The sequence below is a fragment of the Zosterops lateralis genome (assembly GCF_965231275.1).
Source record: "Zosterops lateralis genome assembly, chromosome: 3".
NCBI classification, from domain to species: Eukaryota; Metazoa; Chordata; class Aves; order Passeriformes; family Zosteropidae; genus Zosterops; species Zosterops lateralis.
In genome coordinates this window covers 75,164,237-75,177,688 of record NC_139764.1, presented here as the reverse complement: position 1 = coordinate 75,177,688, position 13,452 = coordinate 75,164,237, and the positions used below count along the sequence as shown (strand labels likewise).

At 35.3% G+C, this 13,452-nt stretch overlaps 1 long non-coding RNA gene across 1 annotated transcript in view; it reads right to left on the bottom strand.

Moving 5' to 3' along the window:
• LOC310907992 overlaps nt 1–8,179 on the bottom strand; it is a 32,796-nt gene extending 24,617 nt beyond the window's left edge. Inside the window, exons 1-2 of the long non-coding RNA XR_014589758.1 lie at nt 8,138–8,179; nt 6,781–6,838 (exon numbers count right to left, since the gene is read on the bottom strand). This is a non-coding gene — a long non-coding RNA (uncharacterized lncRNA). The remainder of the gene's footprint in view (nt 1–6,780; nt 6,839–8,137) is intronic.
• Nucleotides 8,180–13,452: the final 5,273 nt, after the last annotated feature.

The window sequence follows — 13,452 nt, the reverse complement described above, 5'->3', positions numbered from 1 at the left end:
TGGGATTAGCCTGTGCATCTACTGAGGGCATAAAAGGAATATTCAAGCAATGGTCTCAGTATTTCTTTAATAGATATTTACAAAAGAAAAGAAACGCAGAAAAGAAGTCTTTTGTGCTTGATTGGCAAAGGATGATCCAGCAATATGTGCAAGAGAATTCCTGACACACAGAGAAGTCTTATGGGCAATCCTCAGTAGCTGCCCAAATCTCATGTATGTTTGGTTAAACAAAACTCTTCACCAAGATGAGCTGTAGATTGGTATTGCTCTTTGCATCAGTATTGGTAAGCAAAATGGGATGTGATCATCTGCTAAAGCACTGGCCGGTGTCCCCAGTGTCCCTTAGCCCGATTCCTGGCTTGAGTTTGACATCCTCTGGCTCACCCTCACCAGAAAAAACAGACAAGTTCTCAAACATTTTCTTCAGCGAAATGAATTTCTTCAAATGTATGTGAGTTAAGCTTTGTTGTTTATCTTCCCAGTGAATGAATGGGCGCCAATGCACTGTGTTCCCAGTGGAAAAAAGGTCTCCCTTGAAGCAAGCAGAATCCTACCTTATCTCACTGGGACTGCAATGATAGGTGAATGGACAGGAGCTGCCCAAGCATTCTTTGTGAATTAAATTAGGTATTATTATGTATACATACTTAACACCACTAAGATACTACTACACTACTTACCACTAAAAAGGTAAACTGAGAAACTAAAATAATGCAGGACCACATTCTCTCTTCAATTTCTGTCTGTAGACACTGTATTGCATAAACAGAAATCCCACAAACATACAGGCAGCAGAATCCACATAATTTTAAAACACCTTTCTACATTCAACATGCATAATTTCTGGATAAGCCTTTTCTTTTTCATTAGTTTCCCCTTCTCTTACATTCACTACACTGCAAAATTTGTAATCACACCACTGAATCCTAATAATTTATTTTGCACTCTTTCCATACTAATCATTGCCTCTTTGTCTCTCACTGATTTAAAGCACATATATATATAAATTTCTAATATTATTTTGTATATGAGCTTACATTAATTACAGGTTTTCAGAGAGCTAGACCCTCATTCTTAAACTGAAAATTTGCTTTTGCTCTAGTGCCATGAGACAAGAGGTAGCAGCTAATGTTTGTATTATTGATTAATCAGATACTGAAGGGATTAGGTTCTAAGTTTGTTTAGTACAGGAAAATCCATATTTATTGCATTAAAACAGATTTTAAGACCTTGTTTATTGGCTATATTCATGGTCAGGCCTCTGTGATTTATTCAATCTAAAATGCCTATATTATATGTGAGCATAAACCAATCTGTTAAGAAGAATATCTAATATTCTTCACACAATGGCAAGTAATCGCAGTAAATTACAGGTCAGTAATTGAAAACAACCACTTACATAAACACTTGTAAATTTAGAGAACTGCCAAAACATTAAATACATATAGCTAATAAAGATGAAGTTTCGACTAGTACCTGCTTTTTTGGCTACCATTTTATTTGTTTAATTGATTTTCTATTATGCATTCATTTTGTAATCTTCATGGATAAAAAATGTCATTGGCTTGGCCATAACTTCCACATGTGTATTCAAACAGAACAATTTTTATGCTCGTTTTATTGCTCTCCAGTGTACAATGTACTGATTAGTACAAGCAAATACTGGTTGTTTCTTTGAAGGAGAAAATGTCATAACCATTCACATATGTGGAAAGGTCCACATATGTGGTGATCCAGATATGTGGGTGTTCACGTGATTGAGCGTTTTCAACACTGCACAAGGTAATAACTTTTAGATTGCAACACATTAAAAAAAATTAAGAGCTGCATTAATAAATTGCACTAATGAACTGCATATAGAAAATATTTATTTGGTAAATTTAAATCCTTGCCATATTTTGAAACCATCTGTAAAGAAAATGTGTTTTCAGTTTTGTACTAACTTTTTTGTAATTTGATATGCCATTTTGACACTTAAAATAGGACAGTGTACACAACATATTTTCTCAGCTTTTTGAAAAAAAGTCATGATAATTCCAAAGCTCAGAAGTCAAGTATAAAAATATTGGTTTGGATTCTAAAGAAAATCTTCAATTTTTTTACCCAGAAATATTTTACTGTTTTTCTAACTTGAGTTTCAATATCTATTGCAAACACTTGCCTGGATATACATAATTCTATTTATCAACAGGACCCTCTACATTCTGCATTTCTCCTTTGATCAACTGATTCAAGGAAAAAAAAATTGTGACACTTTCCTGAGTTTGTTTCTGTTTCGAGACATGGTATCATTCAATCTTACCTAATCATATTTCCTATTCTAGTAAGTGATTTCTGGTCCACCTTTTTTTATTGTTTTTCTTCCTAGCATCACTGATTGACTAATTCAGTTCATTGCTGTATGTAGTAGCAATTCTATGGTTCTTATGGCTTTCTATTCTTCATTTCAACTGTGAATAAGAGAATTTTCTCTTCCAGAATGACAATATTTAGCACATCATAAGCATTTCCACCAGGTCTCTATCTGTGACTTTCTTCCTTCTTCAATCTTATTCTGCTTAAATGGCCTGTCTTTGAAAGTATGCAAAATTCCTGCCCAAATACATGTGCCTAGAGTGAAGCTTTGCCGTGCTGTAGGTGGTGGTGCTTGCAAGAATAGTTTCAGACTGTCCAGTGCTTGCTATTCTCATTTATTGCTCATTCCCTTCTCTTTCCCACCCACAGAGACTTCATAAAATGGATTTAAATAAGTAGGTGATTGTATGCAAGACACGTTTTCTTTCTACAGCTGTTCTAGCAATTCTGTTTTCATTTCTATTAATTATTGTCAAGAAGAATCTTGGCACAAACAAAGTCATGGCTCATGGCTTGTCACTATGAGCTCAAAGTCCTTTAGTTCAAATGCACTTTGAAAAAAAGTGTTTTCATCTGATTCCTTACCTCTAATATATAAGCCTCTGTTATGTTGTTAGAGGTGCTGTTGACAGAAAAAGTTATATTCCTTAAATCAATATAGTTCTGAGTTTTTTAGAGATGCATCTTCTCTGATAGTAACCTTACTCAAAAACAATTTGTTTTTCTTTAGCTTAAAATTCATCCTGTCTGATATAAACTGGAATGACAAAAACTTTCCTTATACACCTTAAAAACATCTTTATGGACCACTAAAATTAGTATAAAAATGTTGATTTTAATGCTCAAGGTTATTTAAAATTATTTTCCTATCAAGAAAAGTTGTAAACTATAAATAAGAATTTAAATTTGTTAGCATATAGAACTATTACATGTTAATCAACTGTTTGTGGGGCAGGTAAACAAACTATAGAGATATGTCTTTACAAAAAGGATTTATGACACAAGTATTTTCCTTGTAAAATTAGATGTGGAGGCTATAAAGTTCATACAGATCACCACAGACCAAAAATATGCTACTAATATTGACCTCTGAGAAAGTAAATAAATTTGAAAATTTAAACACTGCACTGTAGCTAACTCAATGTTTCAGATAAACTATGAGATTATAAAGATGGAAACTTTACTGTGGTGTATAGTGCATATATGCTAAAGATGTCTATTCTGTATTTGTCTTTTTTGCCATAACATCTCTTCCAGAATCAGATGCTGCTGCACTGTCTAGATGATACTCAATGTATTTTCTCATTCCAGTACCATTCTACTTTATTCTAATGGAAATGTTGGTAAAGGCAATTTAGTTTTGGTTGGTTTTCCAAGAGGCCCACTACTCGCAGTTCAACTGGTAGTGTGATTTTGTGAATCCTTTTTTCAGTTCCATATAATTGTATTTTCAGTAATAAAATAACTATTTACCATATAATAATATAGTGAAATTTTTTCAAAAAGAATATAAGAAATAAAAGGGAGTGCATAAAATACTCGTTTTTAGGAATATTAGAAAATACTTGCTGGGTTTTTTTCTTCCTAGTTTCCTTGTCTAGCAGTAATTTAATTTGTATGACCATTTGCAAAGTTTAAAGTAAGAAAAAAAAATCCTTTTCACATTCTAAAATCTTCTCAGTCATTTTGTGTCTTTTACGACGAATTTGAACTCTTGCTATAACAAATGCTTTAAGTGGTAAGTTTTGATGTTTTACACTTTTTGATGTCTTGCATTTCAGGAACATCATGCATTGCATTGTCCTCTGCAAAGGGCAGCTTTCCCTGCTGTGCAGCTGTGTTAACACTGGCCTTGCAGCACAACCAAAGCCCTTGTCTCATACCTTTTCCATCTGACTGGTGCACGAAGATCCAGCACCTTGGAGCTGGATCAAGTCTGCCACAAGGCACAATGACCGCTCTCTGAACAAGTTCACTCTCCAGATGGAGAGAAGGCAAACATGAAATGAGTCAGCAGAGCTTTTGCACCGGTTCTATCCTTTATTCGCTCACCACAATAGGCTTCATGTACTACAGTGATTTACCTCCTCCTGCCTTTTCCGCCCTTTCTCCAACCCCCACCCACAACAGCAAAGAAAACAATCAGAAATGTTCTCTCTCTGAGTCACCCTCAGAGAATCTGGCCATTTCTTCTATTCCTGTCAGGCTGAGCTCAGACTAGCTCTGGGAGTGTGTTACCAAATTTGAACAGTTCTATGAAAAACACCAGGAAGAATTCCAACAACCTTCCTCCACAACAAACAAGCAAACAAACAAACCTTGTATTTGTATCCCCTTTGGAAGTATGCAGATTTAGAGGGTAACAAAATGGGCACAGTTTGTCTCCTAACAGATTATGAATGCCATGTGTGACATTGCTTGAAAAGATGGAAAATGTTTATACAAACTGTCAGAGATAGCTAAGTTAATTTGTGGTATGTGGCATTCATGGTTTTGAACCAAAAAGTTTGTCATACACCTACTGTTTGGCTGTAGAATGTATCTGAGAACACAGATCTTGTTGACACATTGCAGCTGCATTTCAACTCCTTGTGAAATGCTTTGATTTCAACAAAATTCACACGATGTGCCAAAGAAGAAGAAAAAGGAATCTTACAGTTTCTATCTCTCTTTTAATGTCTTTCACTGAAGGTGAACTACTCTGATATTGCGGGTGTTACATATGAAGTAAGCAAAGCAGCAAAGCATCTGGGTTTTTTGGGGGTTTTGTTTGTTCGGGTTTTTTTCCTCTTTGTTTATTTGTTGGTTTGGTTTTGCTTTTGGGTTTTTGTTTTTGCTTCTTTGAGTTCAGACTCCAAAAAGAGGCGAACATGACCTACTAGTCACTCATTAAGAATAAAGGATGGAATTCCACCACAGCTAGAGGTTGCCTAGAGAGGCATTGATAGAGGAAGTGAGAAGAATTGGCAGGTGAGGGTGAGGGATATACACAATGGAATGAGTAACCTCTGCATAGCTTTGATTTGTGTCAGGAAATGGCTAAAATGTAATAAAAGTCCATCCCTGGCTGCAAACATGCCTTAGGAACCAAAATACTCAGTATAGATTTGCATGGCTTTTAACAAAATTGGAATGCAATATGCATTTACAATGCACTTCCAAAGTCTCCCTCAACCATCAGACTTCCAAACCAGTCAATCTTCCTCCTTCTTTGTTAGATAAAATGTTCTCCTGAGGACGTAAGATAAGTGGTGAGGGGAAGAACTATAAATGCATAAGTTGAAAATAGTCTCGTTCAGTTCAAATTGCAAGTGAAGTCCGGACCATATATCAGCTGTAAGTGAGAAGCTGCTCTGGAATGTTATTGGCTTCCATTATTTTTCAGTTCTTTACATCAGCATTCCTACGAAGACAGTCCATAACTGGCACCAGATGCTATCTAGTAAATTACTTTTGTCCTGCACACTCTATGCTTTTCTTATATGATGTTGTTTCAGTCAGACTTGCTCATTCCTATATGTTTTTCTGCTTGATCATTTTGCTTCCATGAAACTCATTATTAAGTAAACAATCAGTAAAAAGATTCAGAGGTTAAAGTATAATTTCCATTAATTTTAAATTAGTTATATAGAATCTTTTGGAGAACAAGAATATTTTTCTATTATTTTAAAATGCTGATAACTTGTGTATTTTTCTTAATGCAATGTGTTTTCTGCTGTTTTGTAATCTAAGTCCATGGGTTTTTTCCTGATTTCCTTATAAAGCTGAATTATTTTCTTAATAAGGTTTCAGGAAAAATGATCACGATTATATTCTATGTCAAACAGATATCTGATGGATATTATAGAGCGCTTTCATTACGAATGAACTCTTATTATGACCTTCCAGGTCGTTAAATTAAATTTTCCAACAACTTTAAGTTTTCGCTTGTGGCTGGGAATGTCTGTATTCCAAGTGTACAGGTTCCTCCTGTTTAAATCGATTCTTCTATGGTTTCTGAGTCTATCCTGATGAAATATCTGGCATCATAAGATTTGCTTATATGAATTGTTCAAAAATTTTTATACATAACAGTCATGCTTAAGGATCAAGTCTCTTCCAGAATGAAGAACCAATCACAACATAAAAACATTGAGGAAAATTCTGATGACGTTTACCAGTCTTTAAGTAATTATATTCCTCTTTTATCATTATATGTCTCCTCACCTACTCTCAGTCTATTCTGGATATTTCTCCTCCAAAAATTTTCAGATAAGGCCAAACACCCTCCTACTGGGATAGTTCTGCAATATCCAGCTGTCCTTGGTTGGACATATGCCAGGCAAATAAACTATCTCACTCCCAAATTCCTAGAAATATGAAGAGATCATCAGATGACTTTACCAGAAGGAACTATAAAAGAAGATATTTGCCTAAAAAACTCACCATATTTTGGAGCTTTGCATCTTTGCAGTCAGATGCACCTTGCAGGTGAGAAATATACCTAAGGTGGGAAGATAGTAAGTGTCATATTCCTTGAATATTTCTCATGAGTAAGAGAGAAGATAAACGGACCCTGAAGTCCTGCCCTAGTATGAGCAGGGATTGAGGGGGAGAATCTAAATGTGGAAGCAAGGTTACTGTGGTGAGCTGACCTGTCTGGACACCAGGTACCCAACAAAGCCACTCTATCACTCCACATTTGTGCTGGACAGGGCACAGAAAATACAACTGCTGTTTAGGATGTTTCAGTCTTGCTGAGTAGGCAGACCTGTTACAAGCTGCTGTGGACTTGCTTCGGTTGGTCATTCTCACCTTGCTCAGAGTTACCTCCTTCCACTCCCTATTGAAGAGCTTTACTTGATCCAGTACAGCTAGGGTGAATCAAACATTTTTGCTTTCGTCTGCATGATCACACATTTTGTCTTTACTGGCATATAAAACCCTTATTGGATCTAGCCCTCATTTTCTGATGGGACTCTCATTTATAAGGAATATATCAATAATGCTGACTATCCTGTTTGCAATTATCTTTGAGATTAAAATTTTGGAGTATTGTTGTGAACTTTAATTCAAGTATTCATAAACATTCAAAAATGGAACTAATGAATGAGTATCTAGCAATTTATGTCTTTTGAAATTGCACTGAGGATGAGTCTCTGAAGCCAAAAGAGCATAATTTCATGTAGTTCTCAAGTATACCAGATACCGTACAATTTTCTGATGTCTGAAAGTGTCTTTTCAGTAATTGTTTTCTTTTCTATATTTGCTAACTGAAATTAATTTTCATTTAACCTTAACTAGTCCTTTCTCTAGGCTTATAGTGTCAAAATATTTTAATGTATTACTTGAGGTTTTTGCAAGAAAAAATATCGTTAGACAAAGAAACAAACATTGTAAAGTTATAAAAAGAACATATATAAGGAATTAGGAATGTTAATTAAGAAATTAACATTTTTTAATACATATGCTGAAGCAATTCCTGACCTGAGACTTTATTCTCTGGACCTCATAAAAACATCTTCTGAAAGAATTTAAAAATTTGAAAAGGCGTTTGTCTTTAGAACAAATAAAAGCGTATGTCAAACAAACAAGCAAGGCAGATTGGTACAGTATGGTTCTAAAAATGAGAAGTACCTGACTTAGCAATAGCCACTAATTTTTACTGTACCAAAGGAAGAATAGAATCTATGAGTTCTAACAGATTAGGAAGAGACATGAAAGATATCAGAATGCAAATTCTGTTCTTTATAAAATGAAAAAAAACCTGTGAGCTTTGGGGCTATCAGGCCACAACATTTACCAAAAATTCTTCTCCATTCTTCCATTGCAGCGTTGCAAGTGGATCTAAAGAGAAGTTTAAAATCCAAAGTTTATAGCAACTGGAAAGATGAAGAGACATTGAAACTGAAACTCCTGTTGCTGTTCTCAGCATGTAGAGAGAAGCTGTTGAGACCATCAGATTGTTTGACACCCTTGGTGTTATACACATTTGTGTATACTGGGGTGCGTAAAAGTGAGGAAGAAAAACACATCTGGGAAGTGGGAAAAGGAGCTTTGATACAGTTGGTGCAATCATGAAGAGACAGTTTGTAGTGAGCAGACCAAAAAAGATAAGGATTTTGATAGTCTGCCCTATTCTGTCTGTTTCTTTAAGAGCAAGGAAGGAAAGTGTGCTTATTTATCTCTTGCTGATCCAGTTGTTCTCTGGGCAGGAACATTACAAGTCACTATTTCAAATACAGGCTGTCACTTTAGATGATAGAACAAAGGGAAGTGACTGAAAGTAAATAAATCTTGAATTCACACAGGTATAAAAGGACCTTTTTCTATAAGGAGGCGATTCTAAACATCACTCTGAATGGTTTGTGAGGCAAAAATAATGGGCTTGTTTGAGAAGCAATTGAGGTTCTTTCTGACAAAAATAGTATATTAGGAGATTAGTCTCCAAGGGGTGGATAACCTTTTCAGATTCTAAGTATTTCTTCTGTTCTCATGTGTGAGCTTACAATCTGTTAGTCTCAAAATACATCTACAAACCCACAGGCCCACCTTCCTGACAGCTGCTCAAACAACAGAGCGGGGGAGCAGAGAAAAACTCTGCCCTGTCACCCACCCAGCAGTCCTGAAAAGCTTGGTAAGTTACTCATACAATCCAGAAATGCCAGTCAGAGTGGAGGGAGACAGAGGCAGGGGGAGAGAGAAAGCTCTTAAAGTGCAACATTTGCAGTACACGCGTTAAAACTAAAGGGGCCAATTAGTATAATGGGTTTGAAATCATTTCAGCACACTCCTAAAGACAAAAGAAAAATTGTCCTTCAGAAATGGGGCTTTATTGTTCAGACGAGTATAGAGCTGAACAATGAATTCTATCAGTTTTGGAGGCAACATTCCTTCTTCTTCATACCGGACGATACATTATTAATGAGCACTATTTTCAAGTGTGAAAGGCCTGTTTGAAAAGCATTAACAGAGTCTATTGGATGTGATTGACACTGTCATCCCTTTCATTTTGCTCTTGGCAAGAGGCATCCCTGTAGATTTATGTGCATCTGGACATTACTAATATTCTCCTTGTTATGCACTCTGGGCAGCTGTGATATGGAAATTTTCAGCACAGTTTTTAGAGAAGGAGTTTACTGTCGCTATCTGCACAAAAAAAGGAATAATTATCCTTCTCTGAGATTTTATCAGCCAAAAATATTTAATGTCTGGTTCCTTAATAACCCTAATCTGTTTTCAATATGTACTCCTTTTAAAGGAATTTCATCAAGCTTATGTGGATCCTCCAGATATTTCCAGTGACTCTTTCCTATACAGATGTTTTAGTTTCTGGGACTCATGTCCACTCATCCTGATTTTATTTTAATATCCATTTCTTCAAATCAGTCACATTTCTAATTAGGTTGGTGCATACAGGAATACAGCTAGTGTCTGTCTGCTGTTTAGGACCACCAAACCTTTTCTGATTTGCCTGTGTAATGGCTTTTAATTGCAACAATTAAGACCAGTGAAATTAAGAACCACTGAAGCAACACATCTAAGTGACTTATATAAGAAAATTACTAGAGGTTGTAGAGTTTTTTTCAAGGTAATGATATTTTTATTTGTTTTATACATAATTTAGAATTATTTTAGTTTCTCAGGCCATATAAGAATGTATGCCATCACTTTATATGCATGAATACTGGAATATATAGAAGAGAGGAAAAAACTTATATAAAAGAGTGAAGACTGATACTAAACATGAATGTCTGTGGAGACATTGCATGAAAAGAGATATGAATATGGGGATTCTGTTTCAAATCTAGGTATTTTTAGTGTTAGTTTTCATGTATCTTTGTACAAGTATATAAAAAGTATAAATGCACAAGTTCAAATGTCTTATTCAGGGGAATGAATTAGGGGATTAATTAGGCTACAATTTTGGAACCTCTTTTAAAGACAAGCCTTTTACTAAGCAGTCATCTCATGAGGGCTCTTGATCAGAACAGATCTTAACACCAAGGATCTGTCTGAGTCTTTGGGTATGAGACAAGACAACACCATTGGGCTAGAGTGTTATTACAAGGCTATAATATTTTAAAATGTTTCTTATCATTGCATATTACATCATATGCAGTGATGTAGTAGGGATGACATGAGTTTTTAACTCAATGCAGAATCATCCTCTCCTCCACTCTGTTCAAAAAAAAAAAAAAAAAAAAATCTATCTTCATATCCAAAAAATCTCACCTAATTACTCTTTACTTAGAGGTTTATGCAACCACCAGTTTGCATCTAGCTATCAGAGGCTCATGATCAGTTGCTTTCAGCTCACATTCAGCAGGTCGGCACTTTGAGTGACATATCCACTACCTTCCTAAGACATCAGGCCCAGCTTCTCCATGGAAGGTCCATTGCTGGCCATCCCAGGCTGTGAGAGTTCAGCAGTAAGGGCCCTCCTGCTCGGCAGCACAAGGAACTGCCACTGCTCCACTAGACAGCCTAATTTACACCAATCAATCACATAAAATAATTAGCATGGCTAGAAGTAGAAAAGTTATAACTCATAACTTGCCAACTGAAGAGGTAGTGAGAACATATGGAATCAATGTATAATTTTAAAAGACATAAAATATAACAAAACATTCTTAATTTTTTCATCTGAATTAAATTTGTTTTGGTTTGTTTTTTGGAAAAAAATCTAAATGGCATATTTAGATATGGATGAAACAATTGATAACTGGTTACCAGACTAGATATATGGCACATTTTGATGTGCTTTGAATTTTAGCAATTTCAGATTCATAGCAATGTACACTTAATTGTTTTAATTGCTTTTTTCCAATTGAGGTATCTTTGTGCCATCCTACAGAGCATAAGATACCTACTTAGAATAGCCAGTGTAAGTTCCTTAATCAAAATTTTGAGGTTCTTACATAGCTTTTTAATTTAGTTTCCCCAAGTCTTTTTGTGGCATCTTAATATTTTACTCTAAAATCACAGATGTAAGCCACATGAGATGGTTTGTGGTTATTCTCAGAGGGACAGACATATAAAGGAAGATTCCTTGAACTTTTGTTGAGAAATTTCTTGCCAATTCTCCTACTTAATGTGCACTAATTACTTCACCACTTTAGCAGAAGTGTGTGGTTACGTGTACTGGCATCGAGAGAGCCATCTGCATGGCCCACTGTCTTGCATCAAGTGCTTCCTAGAAGCCATTGCTTGCAAAGGCCCAGGACCCAGATCCATTCCTTGGTATTTCTGAAAACATTACAATTAAATACAAAGACATAATGTATGACTGACAAAGGTCTTTGCTGAATGACTTAATACCATCTTCTCAAATGACTTTACAAAAAAATTTACTTTGATATTGCACAAGTGGTACAAAACTAAATATAAACTTAACACATTTGGTACAAGTACAAAACATAAAGATTAATATCTTCTATTCATTTTGTGAGGAATAAGCACCTTTTTTACCAGTGTTTTGAAGTTTGCAGTGTAAAATAACAGCTATTTATCCAAATATTTGCTACTGTTCAAAATCTATCCTGCTTCCAGTCTGAAGCAGAGATGTTTTAAAGAAAACAATAACAATTTCATGGTGTTTTGCGCCCATGTGAAAAGTAAAAGCAGAAAAAAAATGCTGTAACTGGAGATTTTCAGGTTAGACTAAAATTCCTAAGGAAGATGGAGAATCTGGGAAACAAAACTTCTCATTGTTTACATATATTCACCAAAGACAGCAAAGCAGTCACGTTTCTCAGTGTCAAGAAACCACTCCTTCATATCTCGTGGTACCGCATTCTTGCATTATTCTATCACATTGGTAATCCATGAAAGTGGAGGATCACACAATTTGCTTTCTTTGTCTCTCCCACGTTGCAGCTTTGTCTTTTCCTCATGGAAAGGGTAAATCACATGGAAGTTTGCAATAGGCTGCTTGAGGTGCAGTTCATAAGTTTTTCTTTTCTGTGCTGCTATAAATACAAGGGTTTAGATTTAGATAGATTGAGATTTTTTAGCTGAATCTGTTTTAGGAAATAACTGGAAATGCGTGATAGAGAATTTAAATACTTGTCTTCCAGTGTGTCAAAACATGAAGGGGGGAAAAAGTGTGTTTTAGGAGCACAGGCTGTAATCCTGTTCTTTTGTATTTTCCTTGCACAACGTGCCTGAATAATAGGCACTCACGTCTAAATGGAAGAAATTAATATGAGAGCAAGTATTTGGTTACATTTTGGTTGAACCATACTGGGGTATTTACATACCTACACACAAAGGTAGAGACAGATACTGGAAAGTGTTGTGGATTTTAAAAATCAATTGTGTTCTTCTGCTAAAATTTGGGTTATACAAGAACTTCCTGTCAAAACGTGTCACCTCTCAGAATGAAGTGCAACACCAGATGAAGAGCTGAATTAAGGAGTATATGAACAATTGTTCAAGACAAAACCTGAAGAATGTTTCACTGTCGAAAAATATCTAATGGAAAAGTTCTATAAAATTTAACCCTATAAGAATAACAGAAGTTAAGAGAGTTGCATTTCTCCCTTTCTTGACTTGTTTCTTGCCACTACCACAGTAATGATAACTTCCACCATGTCCATCCATAATAGATTCTCCAGATTCTTGCTTCATTAAAAATAAGAACAACAACAACAAGCTAAAAGTCATCTAAATTTAGTCACCTAAAATTCAAGTACTGGTCACAAAATTCATGAAGAAACTAATGAATGGAAATAATCACTTTGAAGTTTTAGACTGGGCTTTATATAGTTTAACTGTTAAGATTAAGGAATAAAAGTGAAAAAAAGCTGCATTCACATATGAATATTTAAAACCAATTAAAGCCTTCTCAGGAATTGGAATTATCTTGTTGGATACCTCTCTAATTATTAGCCAGATGATGCTGAAACATTTTTCATCAGTGAAGACAATTAGATATTAGCCAGAGATGTCCTTTATCATTTGACCAACAATGTTTCTATGTCAATCATATTATTTCCCAAGGCTAGACATAAAAACATAAGGTTAATAAATTCACTCTTGATAAGTGTTGTACATAAAAGCACTGTCGCATTTTTACATATGATTAAGTCAACCTTGAAAAAACACATTTTTGAA